This window comes from Echinops telfairi, unplaced genomic scaffold (genome assembly GCF_000313985.2).
Source record: "Echinops telfairi isolate 266 unplaced genomic scaffold, ASM31398v2 ScPeMD7_6;HRSCAF=24_1, whole genome shotgun sequence".
Lineage (NCBI taxonomy): Eukaryota > Metazoa > Chordata > Mammalia > Afrosoricida > Tenrecidae > Echinops > Echinops telfairi.
Genome location: NW_022103903.1, coordinates 15,547,031 through 15,571,283, shown reverse-complemented (window position 1 = coordinate 15,571,283; position 24,253 = coordinate 15,547,031). Strand labels below are relative to the sequence as shown.

The following is a 24,253-nucleotide window of genomic DNA, read 5'->3' as shown; positions in this document are numbered from 1 at the left end:
TTATTTTGAATTAGCAGTTATCATTATAACTGACTTTTAGAATAGTTGGGTAGTGGCAATATAACACAAAAGAGACATTGCCCCAAGGCTGTACGTGGACAACTTAGATATGGCACAGTGTGATTGTGGTCCCCTCTCTTCCTTGTAGATGGCAATAAGTGCCTATGCAGTCCTTAGTAGAGCATGATAAGATGTAAACCTTTAAACAGATCTCAGTGGGTGAGTGGGTGCTAGACAAGCACACATTTACAAGTAAAATAGACCTGTCTACCATTTATTTGTTACCATATTCAGGGATGTCAAAAGCAATACCATTATCCCACAGATGACGTCTTCTGGGCATTTTATCATTTATGTAAAAGAAATGGCACTTCTCCCTTCGTGGCATGCCTGAAAAGTGTGGATAGCTTTCAGCAACAGCAGTTCTACAATAGATTTCAGATGGTCTGCATGAAAAGGATTTATATCTCTTGGCTGCTGTTATAGAGACAGCTGCTCCTCTGTTTAAGTCTGCCTCTTCCTTACTTTTTTTTTTTGTAACTACCATGGGAAGCCTCAATTAACCAAATATATAAATATTATTGTTGTTATGGTTGTGATTATGATTATTTACTGGTATCCTTCTGGCCTCTAAATTGGTGGTTTTGTTGATTTGGGAGTATGTTTGATATTCTGTAGTCAAACAGTGCCCTGCAAACCTGAAGGTTGGTGGCTGGAACTGCCACCACTTGTTTTGCTGAGGAACAATGTGGAGGTCTTCTTCCATTAGAATTTAGCCTTCGGTCATATCATTCAGAATGAGGGGCAGTGTGGAGTGGGGACCCAAAGCCCATCTGTAGACAGCTGGACATCCCCTTACAGAAGGGTTGCGGGGAGGAGATGAGCCAGTCAGGGTGCAGTGTGGCAATGATGAAACATACAACTTTCCTCTAGTTCCTAAATGCTTCCTCCCCAACCCACCACTTTCATGATCCCAATTCTACCTTACAAATCCCGCTAGACCAGAGTATGTACACTGGTACAGATAGGAACTGCAAACACAGAGAATCCAGGACAGATGAACCCCTCAGGACCAGTGCTGAGAGTGGCGATACCATCCTATGGGGTCGCTATGAGACAGAACAACTCAATGCCAATGACCATTAATGTAGTACAGCTCTTTTCAACAATCACTCACAGAGCCAAATCAAGCTTAGTACAGTATTTGTAATTCATTAGGTTATGAATAATGGGTATGCTTATAGGGAAATTTTTGCTATTTTATCCTTATATTATTATATATAAATATGTCTTAAATATTAAAGAAACAATAATTATTTTGCCAATATTTGATTTCTGCCATGGTCAGTGACTTGGCACATGATTTTGTTCTAGACTTTTCACTCTCCAGTGTTTAAAGCACAAGATGCTAATTAAGTGCATATTGCACAAAACTGTGTGATTAGAAATGACATTATACAACATAATTAGGATATATAAGTTTAGACTGTCTGGAATGATGAGCCTCTTGTATGAAAATAAAATTGTAAATGAATGAAAATTTTATTTGAAAGACAAGACCATCTTAAATTATATAGTAATTCAGACTGAAGCAGGACGAACGGAAAAGTACTATAAGTAGCATTATGGAGCAATTATGTAGGCAATTCTGGCTTATTTTACATTCATGAAGAAGGAAGAAGATAGTTATAATCTCCTTAGATTCAATAGTACTAACTACTGGATATGCAGTATTTGTTATGTGACAGGGTTATGTTAAAATTTTTATCTTAATTAAAAGCCACAACTAAGGGCATACATATTTCAAGTATTTCCTTTTATCAATGTGTAAATTGAGACAAGGATAAGATGAATAAATTGCTTAAAAGCATTGGTTATTAGATCCTATATGGAATATTGTATTCAGTTTGAGAATTATTTCCAATAACCAAAAAGTAGAAACAGGCTGAATGTTCTTCAATTGACAAATGGATAAATGAAATGTGGTACATATATACCTGGAGTATCACTCAGCCATTAGGATATATCAAATCCTAAAATACACTAAAGTAAGAATGAAAGTTGAAAATATTATTGTGGAAGAGCATATATTATATATTTCCAATTATATGAAGTACTTATAGTGGCAGGTGTAAGGAGACAAAGGTTATCCGTAGTTACCAGGGGTGAGAAATGGAGAAAGAGGTGTTTCTTGCTTAGGTAAGGCACTGAGTTTTTCTTTAGTGTCATTGAAAAATTTAGAAAAGAAAATGTACCAAATGTCATTAAATTTGTCAGCAAATGTCAAAAATAAAAAAACAAGGAACATAGTAGAAGTTGATTATATTCAGAGAGCTGAGATCAAAATAGTGAAAGGTAAAAAATTGCTTATATACAAATTTATGTGTGTGTGTGTGTGTGTGTGTGCATGCCTTGACTATTCAAGATGCAATCACGGTCTTTTCAATACTTTATGTCTGGCTGTGTCAGAACGTATTAATAGGATCTCTCTGCTATGGTGAGTTCCATGAGCAAAAGGCCCAAACTGGTTCTAGTTCAGATTGTATTGCAAATTTCCAGAAATTTATCTGGAACAGAGTAGATACTCTAGATATTTTATAATAGGATTAATAATGTTATTTTTTGTAGAAAGGTAATCATTTAGCATTTAGCATAGCTACTCTGAAGTAATTTAACATCTGTCATATGAAAGATATTAGCTATTTTCTGTTTGCTAGTGATTGAAACCAAATGGAGATTTTCATTCAGTTAAAGTAAAAAGAAGCAAATTCGTTATTGCTGTCTAAAAAAAATAGATTGTGTAGCGTAAAAGGCTGTTATTTCCCTGTCACTGACTATCTCAAAAGAGTGACTTTTCTGAGCATGAAAAAGCATGCTCAGCTAAACAGCAAGAGGTATTGTAGGCATTACGGTTGTTTATGAACTAAAATCCTCTTATTCTAGGTTAGATTCTGCAAAGAAGGAAAAATGTTAAGGACTCTGGGAAATCATGTGATGGCAGTTTGTGTTTGAATTTCCATAATTCTTAGGTGCCATAAAGTCACATAGAGCTCATGTTGTTAGTTGCTGTCAGCTCAGTTCTGACTCAAAGCGACCCTGTACTCAACAGAACAAAATACTTCCAGGTCCTGTTCCATCCTCACAATTGTCCTTATATTTGAGCTCATTTGGTTCGGTCACTGTGTCAATCCATCTTGACCAGGGCCTTTTTCCTTTTCTCTGTCCTTACCAAAAGACAGTGAGAAGCCATGCCATTCTAGTCTCTAAGGAGCATTCTGGCTGTACTGCTTCCAAGACAGATTTGCTTGTTCTTTTGTAAGTCCATAGTACTTTCAATTTTCTTCACCAGCATCAGAATTCAACCGCATTCTTCTTTGGTCTTCCTAATTCAGTGTTCAACTTGCACATATTAGGGAATTGAAAACATCATGGTTTCTGTCAGGAGCACCTTAGTCCTCAAAATAAATGCCGAGACCTCTTTAAAGTGTGTCAAGCACATTTGCACATATGCTGCCATCATCATTGAAAAGCATTCTCTTCCCACTTGAACCCCTGATATCAGCTCCCCATTTCTTCCGCCTCCCTCCCACACCCACCCTCCCTCACAAACCCTTGATAAGTTATAGATTGATATTTTCATATATCATCCTCTGTCACCCCTCACCCACTTTTCCATTGTTTGTCACCCTAAGAGGGGGTTATGTTGTGACCGATTCCCCTTCTCCCCCACCCTCCCCTAATCCTGTGGTATCTCTACTCTCATTGTTGGCCCTGGAGGGTTTATCTATCCTGGATTCCCTATGTTGCAGGCTCTTGTCTGTAGCAGTGTGCATGTTCTGGTCTAATCTGATTTGTAAGGTAGAATTGAGGTCATGATACTGCGGGGAAGGAAGTATCAAAGAACTAGAGTAAACTTGTATGTTTCATCGGTGCTATACTCCACCGTCTTTCTAAAGACTTATTCATTGTCAAGCATTTGCATTTATATAGAAATGATTGAATATACTATTGTAATCAGTCATTTCTTAATCCTCAAAGTGACATTTTTGCTCGTAACACTTTAGAGGTCGTTTGTAATCCATGTCCCCAATGCAGTGAATCTTTCATTTCTTGACTGCTGGTTTCAAAGGCAATGATTATGGATCCAAGTAAAAGGAAAGTTATAACAACTTGAGTCTTTCCTCTGTGTATCATAATTTTACCTATTGTCTAAATTATGAGAATTTTCACTTCCTATAAATTGAATTGTTAGTCAATATAAAAGCCTGTGATCTTTGATCTTCATAAATAAATGCTTCAAATCCTCTAATTTATCAAGAAGCAGTTTGTTGTATGTGTATCACAGGTTATTAATAAGTCTCCATCAAATCCTGACATCACATTTCTTACTCATATTGTTCATTTTCTCAGATTATTTGCTTAATATACACATTGAGTATATGTATACTGAAAGGATACAGCCCTGACACACATTTACTGACTTTAAATTTTGTTATTCCCACTTGCTCAGTTAGGATAATTCCCTCTTGGATTAGGTAGATGTGACATATGAATAAAATTAAGTATTTTGGAATTCCTATTCTTCACAATGTTATCTATAATTTGTTGTAAAAACATAATTAAATAATCAATAAAACATTTCTGGTATTCTCTGGACTTTGGGCCTCTGCTCAAACCCTCCCTCAATGCAAGAAGGCTTTGTTCTAACAACCTAGCATTCTGTGATATTCACCCTTCCAACACAATCACTTAAGACAAAATGGGTGCATAAGCAAAATTGGTGAAGAAACTGATGGCGCTGAGCTATCAAAAGATATAGAATCTGGGGCCTTAAAGACTTGAAGATAAATAAGCTGCAATTGAGAAGAGAAATTACAAGCCCACTTTGAGGAAGCACACCACCCTGCATAATCATGAGGTATAGATAGGTATAGGTAAAGGCCTCAGAAGACCCAAAACAAAGCAAAACAAAAATCATATTGTTGAGGATAAGGCCCATCTGTAGAAATACTTGGTTTTTCATCGGTGCTATTCTGTGCCCTGTTTGACTTATCCCTTCACAGAAGGGTCACAAGGAAGGGTTGAGTCAAACAGGGCACAGTATGGCACCAATGAAACACAATATTTCTCCATTTTTTTTGAGGCTCCCTCACCCCCCACTATCATGACGCCAGTCCTGCCTTTCAGTTCAGGTTAGCCCGGAACATGTGCACTGGTTTAGATAAGAGCTCACAGCACTCAGAATCCAGTTCAGACAAACCACTGAGGTACAGAAATGGAAATGGCAACACCAGGAGGGTAGACAGAAGGTGGAAGGAGGAGAGAAAAAAAGGAGAACCAATCACAATGATAGACACATAGTCCCTCTCCCCACCCTCACCCCTGCCCCCCACCCAGGGGGATGAACAACAGAAATGTCAGTAAAGGGAAACAGCAGTTGGTGTAAGATATGAAAACAACAATAATGTATAATTTATCTTGGGGTCATGAGGGGAGTTGGAGAAGTAGGAGAAAAGAGTAACTGATACCAAGGGCTCAAATAGAAAGTAAATGTTAAGAAAATGATGATGGCAACATATGTACAAGTATGCTTTATACACTTGATATATGGATTGTTATAAGATCTGTAAAATCCACCAATAAATCGATCTTAAAAAAAGATACATTTGACATCAACAGTGACCTTCCTTATTGCAGGTGTCCTCAGAATCTGGCTTAAATCTGACAGCCTATATGGACTACTGCTACCATTCTCTAATTATCTTTATCAGTGTTTGACTGTGTATGCTACTACTGGTATTGTGAAGTAATTTCTACCTTCTATTGGAATAACTTTATTTTGGAAAATTGGCATAAATCTGGGTCACTACTACACAGGTGAGAGTAGTCTTCCAAATTCCTTTGCTTAGAAGAATGAATGTCTCCATTTATTAAGATATCAATTGGTATTCCTCGTTTCTGGACTCTTATTTTTCACTAATTCCATCATAGCACCTTGTGGGCTCTTCCTTTTTACCCCTTCACAATAATGTACTCCCTATTGAAATTGTTGAACATGATCTGTTATTTTATAAATAATGTTTATTTGGCATAAAGTCCACATATCATACAATTATTTTAGTTATTCAATTAAATTGTACAATCATTACCATAATCAGTTTTAGAGCGTTTTTCATCTTTCTTGTACTCATTGTTATTACTCTGTGTTTTTCTCCCATTTTTTACTGATGTTGCTTGTGTCATTCAATATTTTACCCATAGATTCCTTCAATCTTTATACTTTAAGAAATAATTTTTAATCAGTTTTTCAATTAAGAAATGTCAACTTCATTCTTATTTTTTGATTTTCTAAGTTCACGTCTAAACACTTTTCATTATAATACTTTATTGTGTTCATGTTTCTACACTTTTCATGATAATACTTTATTGTGTGTTCTCAAGCTGCCCTTTGAAATCTTCTGTTCAACTTTGTTATGTCATTCTTTTTTCATTTGCTTTGGCTATTGGATGTCCAATAGCAAGTTATAGAGCCTCTTCTATCATTCATATTGTTTTTTTTAAGAAAAGGTATTTATTATTTGCACCACTGAAATAGTGCCATAAGAACAATATACACCATGTTCATTTAAAAGGATGAGATTCCTTTCAAATACAGTAAATCTATAAAGCAATACTGTCAACACAAAACAGGGCCAATTACAAAGCTGCAGTGCAGACTTAAGTAATGCAATTTTTTATTCTTATGGTGGTATTTTTACTGAAGCACGCTGTTTGCACTTAGACAGATGCAGTTAGAACAGAACAAAAACTGTTCATACCTTTTAGGGTTCAAACAATGATATGTCCCACTTTGAAAGTGACTGCCTTTAACTGCTTTCAGAGCAATTTTTTTTCAGACACGCGTGCTTTATGACACTGCAAAGAAGCACACTCTTTCCATTATTTACTCTTTAGTCTGTTTTCTATTTCTCATCTTACAGACCCATTTGTATAATTTCCAGTTTTACTCAAAGAACAGTGTCACACATACAGACCAGAAACAGCTCAGAATTTAGAGATCTAAGTCGTGGATCACACAGACAAGAAATTTTGTCAATGATAAAATTTAAACATACTTAAATACTAGGCCCATTATTCAAAAACTTTTTTTGGGTTTTAAAAGGAAAAACATCAGTTTCCAGCTGGGTTTCGTCTTTGAGTTAGTGAGACAAAAACTTAAGACAAAAACACAAGATGTAACTTGTTTCCAAAGCTACAAAATAACATCTTTGAGCAAATTTTCTGTGAGGTGGGTGGGATGTAGGGGAAAAACTTACTAATCAAAGTTGGGGATAACATTTCCTGTATACATATAGGGAAAATGGATTTCTTTTCAAGCATATTGCTATGATCTCCAAAAAATATATAATTAAATTTACAAAACTGTGGAAGACCAAGTATAAGCAGTCTGGCATTTGCTTCCATGTCCAGCACTATAGAATGATTTCTAGCATAACAGCAAGAAGTTCATGGGTCTCAAATATCTTCAGTCACTGCCAGCATAACTTACACCTACTGTCTTTGCTTCTTTGAGAGATACCTTTCCCAGTACATGTGACTTAGCTCCAAAAAGTCATCTAATTTTTCTATTTCCTTGAGATAGTGGGTCAACTTTAATACCTCTTTGTCTTTATCTCGATTTAGATGTGCTTTCATGAAAGGTCTTATCTTCATCCTGTGAGTTCATTGGAAAATTTCTTCCTATGTCATCAAACATAATGGTGTTCTTTTTGCTGTGAAACTCTGAAAACTTTCCCCATATGACACCAAGAGGTTTTATGTCTATGGTCCTCGCCTTGGGATGAGCACTGTTGTCATAGCAGCGCTGTCCAATGTAAGGGTGATTTCATAGTTCGTTCGCATTTGTATTCACACCAGCTCTTTGATTTTAGCTTCAGTCCACTTCATAGTTGTTGCAGACCAAATAACAATGCATACTCCTCATAGGAAGATGTTAGGAATTCATGAAGATATGGCCACAACAATTCTACCCCAGTCTCTGCACAAGACCTGTGGTCAAACAAAGTATGATCAACATCTAGTACCAAAAGTTTTTTCCCTTCCCTGGGAGGATTTAAAATTTCCACTTTGTACTCTTTAATTCTGTGAGAGATTTCCAGGAGGTTTTCTTCTCTGCTCTCCACTTCAACTACTTCATCTTCAATATCAAAGTCATTGGCAAAGTCATCAATGTCAGGGGGTGGACCTAAGACAACTTCTAAGCTCTCCTCATGAGTTACCATCGTCGTGATTTTAGTATTTGGTTTCAGTTTGAGAGCTCCATGCTTAACAACCTTTTCTGCAGGCTTGCCTTTAACTTTGAGTCCAAGTAACTTCTGGCACTCTGGCAGGACTCCTGTAAGGGTTTGAGAAACTGTTTGAGATCTTGTACAGTATCATCTTTGGATAGCGTGGTCACTGAATATTCCTGTCCACCCCACTTTATGATCAGAGGAACACCATCCTTGAAACATATGACGAGGCAGTGTTCAATCGGAAAAATATCAAGGGGAAAAATTTCAACCCGAAAAGCGCCAGAGCCAGGGGCAGCGGACGCAGGAATTAACCACACCCATATTGGTATTTTATTTCTTTTTTATCTTTGTAATTATATTCTGTTTTCCTCTGATGTGATGTCTTGGATGTCACATCCCAAGCTGGCTGGTCATTAGTGTTTACTGCAGCAAATGTACTCTTGAGATAGTCTCTAACGAGGTGGGTTACACTCAAGACCATACGGTAGCTCTCAGAACTAATTTTAATTTTATTTCACGTCTACTTGAATGTACATATGAGCAATTGATGGTCTTCCCTAAATTCAGCCAGTGGCCTTGTCCTGACTAATGATATTAAGATTATTCATTGTGCCCATAGATATAGCCACTCTGATTTCTGTATATTCCATCTGGTGAGATTCCCATATATTTTTGTTGTTGTAGATAGGTGTCATCGAGTTGGTTCTGATCCATAACAACCCTATACGCAACAGAATGAAACATGATTCCATCCTCACCACTCTTGCTGTAGTCAACATATATATTCCTCAGTAATGTTGTTGAAACAAGTACAAACAATGCATTGGTTTTACCAGTTGTACCATGTGATCTCAGGTGTCATTTGTATCACCAAAGTTATGTCTTCCAGCTACAGCATTTTTTGTTTTCAACTTTCAAATTCCAGTCACCAGTACTTATCAATGAATCCCAATTGCATATTTGATCAGTTTCAGAGTGCCAAAGTGGATTAAAACTTCATTTTCTTCATCATTGGTGTTAGTGGTTGTGTTAGTCTGGGTTGACTATAAGCTCTTGTTGATTTGAGGAATTAATGTGACAATAATCCAACTGCAAGCAACAATTGATGAATTATTGCTTTGAACAGATTGATTTCTTAATTGAGATTGTTTACACTGAGCATGGGATTGGTACTAGGGGAAATTTTCCGATAACACTCCTTACAAGGACAGATCCTTGTCTATCAGATTAATACCTGTCATATTAATGCAAAAGGATAATTGAGATACTAAATATATTGCAGTTATAAGTCCCCTTTCTTTGGATGTCCATGAAGCCAGCGGGCCCACCCAAGATCCAAAGATTGCCATTTCTACAGTCTTGGGGTGGCCATCCTTTACTTCCTGGTAAAAAACAGCAAGCCTCTCTTGCTTCTCTTAATCGCCTGACCTCACTGGATGCGATTTCTTTTTGTTTCCATGAATTAAGAGGAAGATGAAAGGTCAGTGATTTGACAACATAGAAGAGGTGAAGAAAAAAATGAAGGAGTTGCTATCAGTCATCCAAACAAATGAGTTTGAAAAATGTTTCCAAGAATAGAATTGCAGATCAGACAAATGTATTGTTTAATGGAGAGTATTTTGAAGGTAATAAGGTAGTTTTGCAAAGAAAAATTAAATACAGAGCTTTGAAAAAAATATCTGGTTGATTTTGGGTACCCCATAGTATTTGTTACTGTCATTTTGCTTTATATTTTTGCATATTTTGTCTGAGTGTGTATTAAGTTTAATGGAGAGTACTTTGAAGTTCAGAAGGTAGTTTTGGCAAAAAAAAATTAAATACATCGCTTTGAAAAAAATTCTGGGTTTTTTTTAGTACCCCATTTTATTTTTACTGTCATTTTGCTTTGTGTTTTTGCATATTTTGTGTGTGTTTGTGTATAGTGCTTAGTTTCATTTTTATTCCTGTATTACTTTGTTGCTTTGTATGTTGCTCTGTGTGCGTTGGTTTTTGTGAGGCCTTGTCATGTACATTGGTTTCAGATTTGTGCATTGTGGTTGTTAATTTTTCACCATAGCACTTTATTGAGCACTTTCTGTAGTGCTGGTCTTTTTTTTTTTTTTTAAACTAATTTGTACTTGTCTTGGTACACTCTTATTTCTCCATCATATTTGAGTTATATTTTCATGGGTATAAGGTTCTAGATTGGTATTTTTCTCTTATTCCTTCAGGACTCTGTATATGTCACTCCAATGCCTTTTTGCCTGCAATGGTTCCTTCCTCAAAAGCTAAGATGATTCTAATTGCTGACCCTTTATATGTAATTGCCCTTTTTTCTCTGCCTGCTCTCAGAATTCCACCCCCTTGTTGTAGTTATTAGACACCTTGATTATAATATGCTGTGGATTTTTCCTTTTGGGATCTCGTCTAATTGGGTTCTTTTGGTTTCCTGGATAATTACATTTTTATCCTATAGACATTGCATAAAGTTTTCTTGCAGGATTCTTAGATTATTCTCTGTGTGGATTGTTTTTGTTTGTTTGTTTCATCCTCTTCTGGCAACCCTATAAGACATAGATTGTTCCTCTTGATTGTCCCACATTGCTCTCAAGATATTCTCAATTTCTTTTGCATTTTTTGTTAGTCGTCCTTGTTTTAGATTGAAGGCTATAGATTTGTCTTCAAACTCACTAATTCAGTTTCAATCTCTTTAATTCTGTTTCTATGGGGTTTGGTTTTTTTTTTGTAGTATTGTGTAGTTCTACTGTTGTAGTGTTTGACTTTTTTGTTTGTGATAGGCAGGGTACTCTAGAGAAACAAAACCAGCACACTCATGATTATATATATATATATATATACCGTGAGAAGGAATATAATGACTAGTCAGGCCACATAGCTGTACAGAGGGCTCAGTGCAACTCACTTTCATGCAAGAGCTAATATGCTGAAGGTCCTTCAACTCACTTGGGCTGCCAGTCCAAGGTCAAGGAAGCAGACAGCACAGTCTGCCCTCAGGTAAGACAGGCAAAGTTGGCTTGCAGGCAACAGTCAGCAGGGTGGGTCAACCAGCAACAGGCAGTAGCTTGGGGTCATAGCAAAGCAGGCACCTGATGCGATCTTGAGCTTTAATGTATGTATGTATGGCAACAGAATCGGAGCTTCAAGCTCTAGCAATGCACACCAAGGCAACGCAATCCACAGATTGGCTGTGATCACAGATAGTGCAGCACACAGTTGAGGCAAAAACTAGTTCGAGCAGCAGAATACTGATCCAATTACCAGGAGCAAGAGATACAGGTTGTGGGCTCTTGAAAAGCATTTATCTCTGTCACCTTCAAGGTGCAAACTGATTAGATTCTGTCCACTTGCTCCTAATAATAAACCTAACTATCACATTATATAATGTCAGGCTGGGTTGACTAGAGAAACAAATGCAGGGTCACGCATATGTGTATAAAAGATAGTTAGACTTCACCTCTATACTTATTTTTCATGTTGACATCAAATTATGTAACTACCACAGTGTTTCTGTTTGGAATTTTTCTTGTTAGACGTGTAGCAAAGTTTCTAAATTTTCCATTTTTTCACTTTTCCTCTCAGACTCTTTCTCATCTGTTGTATGAGTGCAGTCATCATTCTTCTCGTTCTTTTTTTCCTTTTGGTAATTCCAGAGCCTGTTTTATTTCAGGAATTATTTGTGTGTATTTCTCTTGTTAGTGTGTGTGTGTGGGTGTGGGTGTGTGTGTGTGTAAAACGCTATCTTCTGTTTTTCCTGAACCTCTTGGTGTAGCTATTAGGGTCGTCAGAAAGAAAGGGCTATGTGGGAGTAGATCGTTCTGTTAACTGGTCCACTGGAGTGGTGCTAGACATGTTATATTAAGTATCCGGGGGCGAGTGTTAAAGTAAGTGCTAGGGGGGAGATCAAAGTGTGGAAGAGCAAGGGTTAGAGTATGGACAAAGGGAAAAGGAATTAAAAAGAGATAGGGGTCAGGTATTATTTGTAGTTTAAAAGGAAATTAAGTGGAAAAATACCTCTTTCTAATGACAGAGGAATGGCTAATAACATTTGAAAGAAAATAATTGTCAGAGTATTATCAGCTTTTGGTTTTGATGAGGATAAGAAGGAAAGAGAAGGAGAGATGAGAAAAAAGGAAAGAAAAAAGATGGTCAAAAAGGACTAAAATCAAAGCTCAGATGTTAAAATGAAAGGAGAAAAGGGCAAAACCCAAAAGTATTAAAAATAAAAATAGAAAAAAATAATAGCTGTAAAGAAGTGGAAGAGCTGTTAATGTAGGTTTATTTGGACTCTATGCTTTTCCCAAAATCTCTGTCTATCATGTAGGATGATTGTATATTACTGATATGTTGAGGGACTAGGAAAAAAGGTCAACTGAAAACAAAATAGTAATAAAATAACCATAGCTTTCTTTGTCCTTATGTAAACCATCAGATGGGAAAGTCCTGAGTAAGGATGAATTATAAGAATAGTGCTCTTGAGTGAAGGACCAATGTCCATCTGCTGCCTTAACACTAAACCTATAAATATATGCACTTGGATCTATTTCCCCACCATCATATATAAATATATTTACATATATACATGCCTATATTTAGACCTCTGTAAATACCCTTTGTCTCCTAGCTCTTTCCTCTATTTCCTTTTACTTTCCTCTTGTCCCACTATCATGCTGAGCCTTCATTTGGGTTTCAGCCATTTCTCTTGGTTACATTGCCCTTGCTGAATCCCTACCAGGCCTCTCACACCCACCTTGCCAATAATTTTGGGTCACTTGTTGCTCACTTGTCCCTGGGTTGGTCAATACCAGTTCCTGTCCCCTGCCTCCCCCTCTCCCATGTCCCCCCGTAACCATCGGTCCCGTTGTTTTCACCTCCGAAGTGTTCATCCAGCCTATCTTATCTAGATAGATCTGCAGAGATAATAGGCACCAAAAAACAAGGCACAGCAAGACAAAGTGATGAAAGGGAACACAGCAGTGACAACACAAAAAGAAAATCAATAACCCATAAAAGAATAAATTAATTTTTTTAAAAAGAAAAATTTTTTAAAGGAAGAAAAACCTGTGAAGAGATCAAGGTCTGATTTTTGACCTCTAGGAGTGTCCTCCAGTCAAGTCCGATGGGGTGCCACACTCTGGCCCCAGAGTCTATCCTTTGCACTCCCTCAGGAGCTCTCTGCTCTGCTCCCCCTGTTGTTCTGGGGCATGCCTTTAGTGTTTTGCCTCAGTGTCACCAGGTAAGTGTTGTCCCCTGTAGGGTCATGGGTCAGCGAGGGATGTGGTGTCTCATAGTGGGATCAGCCATATGGTCCACTCTGTGCATTGGGTGTTCGGAGCAGGGATATTGTCCTCCAGACCTGGTGGGCCAGGATGTGCTCCACACTCTCTTCCTCCCCATTCATTTGTTCCTGTGTGGTCTGATCAGACATGTCCCTCTCCCCTAGCTGCAGTTTCAGGGCAGTCCTCTAAAATAAATTCTTCTGGGGGGAGTGGCAGTTGTCCACATAACTGGTATGGGGGCTGAGCCCTCAGGCCCCTCAACTGGCTCCACTCTCCATGCCGGCATGCTGCATTCACATCCCAGGACACCAGATTTAAGTCTTGTCCTTCTTTCCCTCTGGAGACACGAACAATACACTCCCCTTGGGTGGGTCAGTGCCCTATACCCCCAGCCACACATCTCTTTTTTTTTTTTACTTCCCCCTGTCCCTCTTTTTCAGTTGGCTACCATATGTACCCCCGGATTTGATCTGGCCTGGTGAGTGCAGAGTGGAGACCCAAAGCCCATCATTTGGCAACTGGACATCTCCTTATGGAAGGGTTGTGGGGAGGAGACAGGCGAGTCAGGGTGCAGTGTAGCAATGATGAAACATACAATTTTCCACTAGTTGTTAAATGCTTCCTCCCCTCACTATCATGATCCCAATTCCACCTTGAAAATATGGCTACATCAGAGGATATACATTGGTACAGATAGGAACTGGAAACAGGAAATCCAGGGTGGATGATCCCTTCAGGACTAGTGGTGAGAGTGGCAATACTGGGAGGGTGGCGGGAAGGTGGGGTAGAAAGGGAGAATGGATTACAAGGATCTACGTATAACCTCCTCCATGGGGGATGGACAACATAAAAGTGGGTGAAGGGAGATGTTTGACAGTGTAAGATATGACAAACTAATAATAATTTATAAATTATCAAGGTTCATGTGGGAGGGGTGAGAAGTGAGGGAGGGAAAAGAGTATTGAGGGTACTCTTGAGAAGCTGATAACAAGGGCTCAAGTAGAAAGTAAATGTTTTGAGAATGATGATGGTAACAAATATACAAATGTGCTTGACACAATGGATGTATGTGTGGATTGTGAAAAGAATTGTATGAGCCCCCAATAAAATAATTTTTTTAAAGAAAGAAACAAACAAAGATTTGTGCATGATTTTGTTTTAAATTAAAAGGAAGGATATAGGAATGATGAACACACAGCAACAACAATACTGAATAAAGAAGAGCTGGGTTCTAGATCTTGTCCGGGGAGGAAATCAGCACTGTGTGGAGCAGAGGTCTGTTGAGCTGTGAGGAGCGTCTGGGAGTACAGTGTTTTACTGCCTTGTGCTCTTGTAGGATGGCAGTGCAGGCTTGAGATTAGGGATAATGGGTGAGTGTGATGTCTGCAAGGACTGAGTCCTGCATTCTTATAGTTTAGGTCATTATCTTAAAGGAATAGACCTCTGGTGGATGAGGTCAGAGGGGAAAAGGTTTACTCTTTTTGTATGATGTAAGGGATCAAGTGGGGCTGGGGGAGGGGGTGTCTATAAAGGCATAAGCAGTCTAAGATAGAGGGATGAAGCCATAGACAACTCAGAGGGCAGGTTGCTTATCTAAGCAGCTTGGAGTGAAGATCAGAGACTGGGATCATGGGGTAGTTAGCAGATTGTTCAGTCTATCCAATAGCTCACCCCCTGGGCACCGGTCTTATGATCCTTCTATCATGCGCACACCACCTGTCGGTGCTATGTAGAACTGCTGGTGCAGTTTCACCTGCATGCCTGGGTGGATGCCTGGCCAAGAGTACCCACTATTGAGGCATGTGCTGGATTTGTAGACTGTCTGGAGCCAGGTGGTGTCATATAAATCTAGTGTATTGGCTAAATCTCTGTCTGTCCCCTCTTGGTTCTTTACTTGTGGTTATGCTAGTGCACTGCTGAGGGGCCAGGTGAACGCTTTCTGAGAACAAAGGGAGCAAGATGAAAATTAATATAAATTTTACAAGTCCAAGAATGGCTATGCCTTCGGGTGCCGTAAGATGGACAGTGCAGAGCTGTAGCCCTGGGACTGGGGATCAGTATTGTTGAGTGGGGCTGTAGCTCCCCCAATCTCTGTGGAGAGTTAGATTATTTACTATTTATGCCTGCTTCAGGCTGCCCTGTGGAGTTTTTTCCTGCTGTGGGGAGTTAGGGCTTTGAAAGGATCAGAAAAGAGCTCCCTTGACTTGGGCCAAAAGCCATGTGTGTGCTTATATTTTCCCTAGGCTGGTCATATAGAAAGAGTGAGGTCCCTGCAGCTCAGTCAGTCAGCCGCCCTACCTAGTTCTGAGACCAAGAAACATCAGTCAGAGTTGGAGAAACACACTCCTCAGACTTGTGCTGAGGGCAGGTGACACACAGGTATCTGTCCGCAGGCATTTCTTCTCCTTTACTTTAAAATGCGTGTCTGCTTATCACTATGCTGAGAATCTCACTGTCTGAAAGTCTAGGATACCCTCTCCATGGCTCCTCTGTGCTGGTCTCTGTGGAGTTCCTCTCATGGGTGCTCCTTGGTCACCATCTGTCTATTTTTAATCATTTTATTGGGGGCTTGTACAACTCTTATCACAATCCATACATACATACATTGTGTCAAGCACATATGTACATTGGTTGCTACCATTATTCTCAAAACATTTGCTTTCTACTTGAGCCCTTGGAATCAGCTCATTTTTTCCCCTCTCTCCACGTCCCCCCCATTAACCCTTGATACTTTATAAATTATTATTATTTTGTCATATATTTCCTTTCACTCACTTTTCTGTTGTCCATCCCCCAGGGAAGAGGTTATATGTAGATCCTTGTAATAAGTTCTTTCTTTCCACCCCACCTTCCCTCCACCCTCTCAGTATTACCACTCTCACCACTGGTCCTGAGGGGATCATCTGTCCTGGGCTCCCTGTGTTTCCAGTTCCTACCTGTACCAGTGTACATTCTCTGGTCTAGCCGGATTTGGAAGGCAGAATTGGGATCATGATGGGGGGGGGAGTATTTAAGAAGTAGAGGAAAGTTGTATGTTTCATTGTTGTTACACTGCTTCCTGACTGGCTCATCTCTTCCCCACATCCCCTCTGAAAAGGGGTGTCCAGTTGCCTACAGATGAGCCTTGGGTCCCCACTCCATGCTCCTTCTCCCCCTCATTCACAAAAATACGAATTTTTGTACTATGATATCTGATCCCTTTGACACCTCGTGATCACATAGACAGATGTGCTTCTTCCATGTGGGCTTTGTTGCTTCTGGGCTAGATGTCTGCTTGTTTACCTTCCAGCATTTAAGACCCCAGATGCTATATCTCTTGATAACTGGGCACTATCAGTCTTCTTCATCACATTTGCTTATGCACACATTTGTCTTCAGCATTTGTATCGGGAAGGTGAGCACACAATGGTGTGATTTTTTGTTCTTTGATGTCTGATACTTGATCCCTTCGACGCCTCATGGTCACACAGAATGGTGTGCTTCTTCCATGTGGACTTTGTTGCTTCTGGGCTAGATGTCTGCTTGTTTACCTTCAAGCCTTTAAGACCCCAGATGCTATATCTTTTGATAGCCGGGCACCATCAGCTTTCTTCACCACATTTGCTTATGTACCACATTTGTCTTCAGCAATTGTATTTGGAAGGTGAACATCATGGAATGCCAGTTCAATAGAACAAAATGTTCTTGCATTGAGGGAGTACTTGAGTAGAGGCCCAATGTCCATCTGCGACCTTAATATTAAACCTATAAATATATGCATATAGATCTATTTCCCCATCATTATATATAAATATATTTACATATGTGCATGCCTGTATTTAGAGCACTATATATGCCCTTTGCCTCCTAGTTCTTTCCTCTATTTCCTTTTACGTTCCTCTTGTGCCACTATAATGCTTAGCCTACATTTGGGTTTCAGTAATTCCTTTTGGTTACATTACCTTTGATCAATCCCTACCAGGCCTCTTATATCCTCCTTGCCACTGATTTTGGATCACTTGTTGTTCTCTTGTCCCTGGGTTGGTTAACACCAGTTCCTTTCCCCCATCTCCCCATCTCCCATGTCCTTCCTGAATCCCTGGTACTGTTGTTTTCTCCTCTGGAGTGTTTCTCCAGCCTATCTTATCTAGATAGACCTGCAGAGATAAGGAATTGGGACAAATCTAAGATCATTGGCCCAGAGAATTCATAGGCTCACTGCAATGGGGTAGGGTACACATACAGGTTAACTTGAAATTGACAAATGGGATTTAATAAGAATAAAACACCTGTGTGTCCCAAAAGACTTCACCATGAGGGTGACAAAGCAATCCACAGCCTGGGAGAAGATTTTTAGTAATGGCACATCGGACAAAGGGCTCATTACTAAAATCTACAACACCCTCATGGCCTGCAAAAAGAGGGAAACAGTTAACCCCCTAAGGAAGTGGGCAAAAGAACTTAAAAGAACTTTCACTAGGGAAGAGATTCATATGGCCAACAAGCATATGATAAAGTGTTCCCGTTCATTAGCCATAAGAAAAATGCAAATTAGAACAACTATGAGATACCACCTAACACCCCTGAGTTTAGCCCAAATCAGAAAATCAGAGAGCAACAAATGTTAGAGGGGATGTGGTGAAATAGGAACCCTTCTCCACTGCTGGTGGTCATGTAGATTTGTACAACCACTGTGGAAAGCAATCTGGCAATACTTAAAAGAAAATTGAAATTGATCTCCCTTACGACCCAGTCATCCCTCTACTGGGCATATACCCAGAGGAGGTAAGAAATAAAACATGACCAGTCATCTGCACTCCAATGTTAGTTGCTTCACAATTCACAATTGCAAAGACTGGAAAACAGCCTAATTTCCATCGATAGGCAAGTGGATTAGTAAACTCTGGCACATACACACAATGGAGTACTGCACAGCATGGAAAAGCATAGATGATCACATGAAGCATGTTGTTTCATGGGAAGGAATCATGTTAAGCAAGGTAAGCCTATCTCTAAAGGACAAGTATAACATGAGTCCCCTGAGGTAATACAATCAGCATAGCAGGAATAGAAGAATAGACACTTAAAGTCTCACAATACAGAGGTGGAAGAATAGGTAGTTTGGGGAGGTCAGACCAAACCCAGGGAGGTACATGTAAGTCCAACATGAAGAAGGGGAAAAGGGGTAGGAGGAGGGAAAATGTGTGTGGGGAGGAACTGAGATGGTGACTTGGGAGGAACAGGGCAATAACCCACGCAGGGAGAGAGTATGCATAAAGACCCCACCATGATGCACCAAACCAGAAGGGTAACATAATACATGGAGGAATCCATGAAAAGACTGGACTACAGGGCCAGCCCCAAGCAGAACCAGGCTGACCTCCACCCTGGAAGTGTGTGCCACAGAGAACAGCACTAGACCTTCTGGTGGGGGAAAGGAACCGACCTACCATACCCAGACAGAAGTGGAAGCAAATGAAGTGGGAGGAAGGGAGTGGAACACATCCTGGCCCACGAAGCCCTCTAAGCAATAACCTGCTTAGAGCAGCCAATGCCCAGAGAGGACCATATGGCTGGCCCCACTATGAGACACGAAATCCCTCACTGACCCATAGCTCTACTGGGGACAACACTGGAGACACAGTGTGGGATTTGTGCCCCATCTGACCCCACCACACTGTGGCAAAACACTAAGGGCGTGCAACAGAACAGCAAGGGGAGCAGAGCATGGAAGTCTCAAGGGAGAACCAAAAATCGACTTTGGGGCCAGGACGTGTCACCACATCAGACTCAACCAGAAAACAGACTATTTACAGGCTTTTCTTTTTAAATTTTTTTTGTCATTTTGTTGTTGTTATTGTTGCTGTCATTGTTTTGTTTTCCTGTGTCGCTTTGTTTTTATGTGCATGTCTTTCTTTTATGTGCATATTAGTATCTTTTTTTTTAAGACGTTGATCACTAGGTCTTTCTACTTAGACTGTCTTTGATCAGATGCTCTGCTGAAACCTGTCTGCCATGGATGGCCCTTCTTGTATTCAGAACTTCACTGCCATAGCTTCCAGCATACATAATCTGTTGCCATTTTGAGAAAGACTTAAGAGTGAATGGGGTGGAGTTTAGCCTGTCAATAACGTCGCAGTTTGATTGGCGAGAAAGAGATAAATAGCTTGCTGGAAGCAGGACACAAACTCACTCCATGTAAGACATTTTTGAGGAGAAGCCACATGAAGCTACCCTGAGGCAGTCAGAGTTTCAGAGCTTAAGGAACCACGTGGATGCTTACAAAACCAATGGATCCACAAGAATTCCAACCAACTGGCCTGTGATCTTACTGCATTTGGCACCATTACATGCATTTTGTGAGTCTGAAGAGGACTTTAGTATCGGACCTATGGACATATCAGACTTATGGACTTGATCTGGACTGGCCTAGGAGGTTTTCTCTTTGCTCTTATTCAATTTGCTTTTATATATAAGCTCTTTCCTACACACATATAAATGTCCATGAATTTGGTTCTCTAGTCTACCCAGGCTAACACATACAGCAACAATTAAGTCATGACAGTGTGGTATATTGATAGATGAGTGATGAGAGTTGCAAACAAAATAGTTTTTATTGGTAACTTAAGCACTGTCCACAAATCATTAGTTCAGTAAAATCATTCAGTAGTTAATATTCCAATGCCCAACCCATAGTGTCACCAAGGATCCTTATCCACAAACATGCTCATAAATTCTGTAGCTTTGGTATTACAAAGTAAATATCTTCATGGCCAGAAATCGGGAAAAACTAAAGGCTAAAATAAAGATGCTCATTTTAGCATACTAGATATATGTCTTGATAAGAAAGTTCTTGTCTGGAGGAAGGAACTAGGAGATACATTTTGTAAAAAGACATAAACAAAATATGACAATATTTTAATTTTTGTCTGTATTTTTATTTAATAGTTTTATTGGCACATAATAAAAAACCACACAATTTAATAGTTCAATGGTTTTAAGAAAAAATGTAAAATCATCACCATAATCAATTTTAAAATATTTTCTTTCTTCTTGTGCTCATTGTATTTAGCTCCCCATTTCCCCATTCCCAAAGAACCATTAGTCCACTTAATGTTTTTATACATTTACTTATTCTAGATTAAATACATAGTCCTGAACAAAGTTTTTCAGATATTGGTACACCAAAAATTTTTGTTGAGCCCTTTGATGGGTTTTTTAATAATGCTTTAGTAATTGCATGCAGGTCACACACAAAAAAGATTTCAATCAATTTGATCATACTAATTTCAATTACCTATCTTAATTTGTTTACTACTTTTCAACAAATATTTTTTAAACTCATACTAAATATCAAGCATTTGTAAATACTGCTTATACATAAATAGATACGGGAAAATTTATACTTTATTTCAAAGGTTCCTGAGAACTACAGTAATGGTGTCTAAAAAATTAGTTTCAACCAACAACCACTAAAATGAAAGCAGAAACCAAGTATATCAGACTTTCTATAGAAAAATATAACTTTCATATGTTGCAAAGGGAATAGGACAGAGTTGCTTAGAAAGACAAAAGGTAATCTATGAGTTTGATCTATAAGGTAATTAGGAATTTATAAGACAGAGCAACATAAAAGCCTAAAGGCATAGCTTATTCCAAAGAAACAGAGTATAAATTAAAAAAAATCTGGGGCCTTTTTGTTTAAAGTCCAATTTTGAAAGACCCTGTATGTGATGATGATTACTATGCATTTCAACTCACAAATTATTCAATCCAGAATCAAATAATATTTAATTAGCAATACTCATCATTTATTAAGTTATTTTAAACTAAAGATTATCATTCATGAGATTACCTGGCATGGATGAAGTGTAGAAATTAGTTGCAAACCATAAAGAAGAAAGTTAATATAGTTGTAAAGTGTTGTTTTTTAACAGTGAGTTCAAATATGAAGTGGGAATGTTCAACTTCATTAGTATTGTTATGTAGGAATATAATTTCCCTAAATTATTTTCTCTATCTTTCAAGCTTATTTTATCCATAGTAAAATTTACACAAGATTTAGAATAAGCAAGTGCTCTTCTTTCAAGGTTAATGTAAGGCACCAAGTTATATTACTTCTCATGCATATTGTCATGATTTCATCTCTTGACACCTGGTTTTATCTATGTTTTATATAGATAATTAATATAGAACCTTACCTTAATAATTAAATTATGTTCAGTTAACCTATTGTTGAAGAGTAATCTATCTGATATTTAGTGATATAAAATAATAACCAATTTTTGTGATTATAAGTATGGAGGTTAATTTCAGCAGGAAATAATGGAGACAACTGTATTCCTTCCATGATGATTGAGATATTGGCAGGGACAGCACAAATGGATAGATATGGCTATGATGACTCAACTAAAGGTTATCAAAATATTGGATTTTAGTTTTTTACCTGGACATTTCAAAGTAGTTAGATTACTTGCAGGACTGAGCATGTAATATTCCAAGCTACCTAAAGGGAAAGCTCCCAAGCTTAGAATGAGTCAGCAAGAGAAATTCCAGAAAATAATTTCGACTGATTTTTTAAATCAAATTACTAAGGCCAGATCTGACAAGGGAAGGGGAACTCTACCTCTCAGTGAAGGCAAAGCACTTGCAGATATCTTTATTACATAGTAAAAACACTGTACAAAAGGAAAACAAAAATAAAGTCAAGAAGTTCTTGAAGCATTTTTTGACAAGGTGTGTATTAGCCAAAGGTATACTATTTTCACAGTTTTAACATGTGGAATTCCATGATACCTGGATAATCTTGTTTTCTCACATTTACCTTTAATTCACAGTGCCCTTCAGCTTCTTAGCCAATACATTTCAGTTGACATTATCAGTTTGATCTCATAGAGCTAATTATTTCAAAGAGCACAATACTTAAACAGAAGGCTTCATTAATTAAGATAAGCTATTTTTTTATTAAAAGTGGACTGCTGGGTATATTTTGGTTCATACCCTGTACTGATTATCTCATTACAGAAGTTTTGAGATTTAATCCAACCTCAAAGTTTCCAAAATTCTGGAATACATTTAGAATCTGAAATTCTGTTCTGCATTTTCCATCTTTGAATCAGGATTCTTTTCGATTTTCAAGATAAATTGGATGTTTAATTCATTAATGGACAAAAAGCCTATGTTAAACTCTGTGTTAAGCCTGAAGCTTAGCACTTAACTTTAATTAAATGTACATGCTATCCAATTACTTATTTTTATTTCAAATAATTTCTTGCACTTAAAATACATAGAATGAGAAGGAATGAAAAACTAATTCCATGCAATATTGAGTTTAGAGGGGTAGTCTGAATGTAAACCCCTTACATAGTTCACAATAAACATCCATTAAAAATAAAATGCTTTATAATATTTCAAATATTATTACCTGATATATAAAAAGAAAAGAATTTAACATGAATTGTATCATATATGTATTTTTAGGTAAAGCTATATTTCTTGTTAGAATAGTTCCTGAATTGGGGTAACCATACATTTTGAATTTTCAAGAGTAACATGATTTTAAATATTATTTTTTCTTTCCCTGTTTCAGGCTATAGTTCTCTGAGCATTAAATACATTTTCCACAATATGTTAAAAGGTTTAAAAATTAGTAGATAAATTTCATTAATGTTATTCTATATGTCTATGAAGTTTTCCTTGGCCTCCATAATCCAGACACAAAAAAGAACGAATCTGCAAGATAGGACCCTAATGTCTGTCTATTGCTTATTGTTCTGCTATTAATTAGTGTCAAAAATAAGAAGAAAAATATTTATTAACATAAAAATACGTTAAAAAATCTTGAAAAATGCTATGACATAAGTATCATGCCTGTAACAGACATAAATGGATTCTACCAATTTGTTGTTGATGTTAGGTTCCAGCAAATTGGCTCTGACTCATACAGCTATATGAACAAAAGGGTGAAGCATTCTGCACCCAGCTTCACAATTGTTCTTATGTTTGCACCCATCTTTTCAGGCCCTGAGTCACTCTGTCATTGAGGAACTTCCTCTTTTTGCCAAGCATAATATCTTTCTACATGGACTAATCTCTCCTGAAAACTTGTTGAAATTATGAGAAACTAAGTCTTACCAGCAATCTTTGCCTCTAAGGAGTTCCTGGATGAACTTCCTCCAACACAGATTTGTTTGTTCTCTTGGAAGCCCATGCTACTTTCAATATTCTTTGCCAGCACCATAATTCAAATGCATTGATTCTTATTTGGCCTTCTTTATTCAATGCCCAACTTTCACATGTACATGATGTAATGGAAAAAACATGGCTTAGTTGAGGCTTTCCTTACTCTTCTAAGTAACATCTTTGCTTTTCAACACTCTGAAGAGATCTTGTAGGGAATATTTAACCAATGCTATGTGTTGCTTGATAATTTCACTGCTGCTTTCATGAGCATTGAGGGTGGATCCATGCAAAGTAAAATCCTTTATACAGTAATTTTTCCCTTCTGTTTACCATGATGGTTTTTTTTCCCATTCTTTTAAAAAAAATCATTTTATTGGGGGTTCATACAACTCTTTTTTTTAATTGTTTTTTAGGGGCTCATACAACTCTTATCACAATCTATACATACATCAATTGTGTAAAGCACATTTGTACATTCATTGCCCTCATCATTCTCAAAGCATTTGCTCTCCACTTAAGCCC

General features: G+C 38.1%; 1 pseudogene; it reads right to left on the bottom strand.

Annotated features, from left to right (window-relative positions):
• Positions 1–7,551: 7,551 nt before the first annotated feature.
• The window catches only part of LOC101652838, a 45,777-nt pseudogene continuing 29,075 nt past the window's right edge, over positions 7,552–24,253 (bottom strand).